The sequence below is a fragment of the Neophocaena asiaeorientalis genome, unplaced genomic scaffold (genome assembly GCF_003031525.2).
Source record: "Neophocaena asiaeorientalis asiaeorientalis breed wild unplaced genomic scaffold, Neophocaena_asiaeorientalis_V1.1 scaffold275, whole genome shotgun sequence".
NCBI lineage: Eukaryota > Metazoa > Chordata > Mammalia > Artiodactyla > Phocoenidae > Neophocaena > Neophocaena asiaeorientalis.
The window spans coordinates 3,581,497-3,582,087 of NW_020173679.1; positions in this window are offsets into that span (position 1 = coordinate 3,581,497).

A 591-nucleotide genomic window follows, 5' to 3' on the forward strand; every position below is an offset into this window, starting at 1 on the left:
GCAGAGGCTGTGCTGCCTGTTTCTACCTTGCTGACAACTAGACCAAGAATTTAGGGAATAGATGAATACCAGAACCTTACTGAAGAAACTGCAGAGCCACCTGTAAATCTTATTTGGCCTTCTTAGAGTTAGAAAAAGAAAGGGCATGTGTAAGATGCACGACTAGAGGTTTCAGATTCCCATGCTTCAGGGGCTGGCAGGGTAAAAGTAACCTGTAGAAAACTGTTCTCCTCCCCGCCCTGCCCCGCCCGCAGAGGACCTGTGAAAACTTCTCTTTGCAGTAATGCCCTATGCCTGGCCCTATTCTGCTCTTTGTGACTGAGGAAAGTTACCCAACAAGGGATTTTGTTCCACGTTTGTGTGCCGGGATCATCGTGAAACAAAGTTTATGCAGAAACACCTAGTGTCCCTTGGTTTTTGCTCTCTCCATGTTTCAGAAAACATTCTGGTGTCTTGATTGTGGAATTTTCTGACAGTCATATTTCGTTGCAGTTGCCAAACACCACATTTGTTCTCTTTTTCTTTCCCTTAAAACCTGATCCTCAGAGGCTGCCTTTGCTATTTATAGGCTGCTTTTCTTCCCTCCTCCCT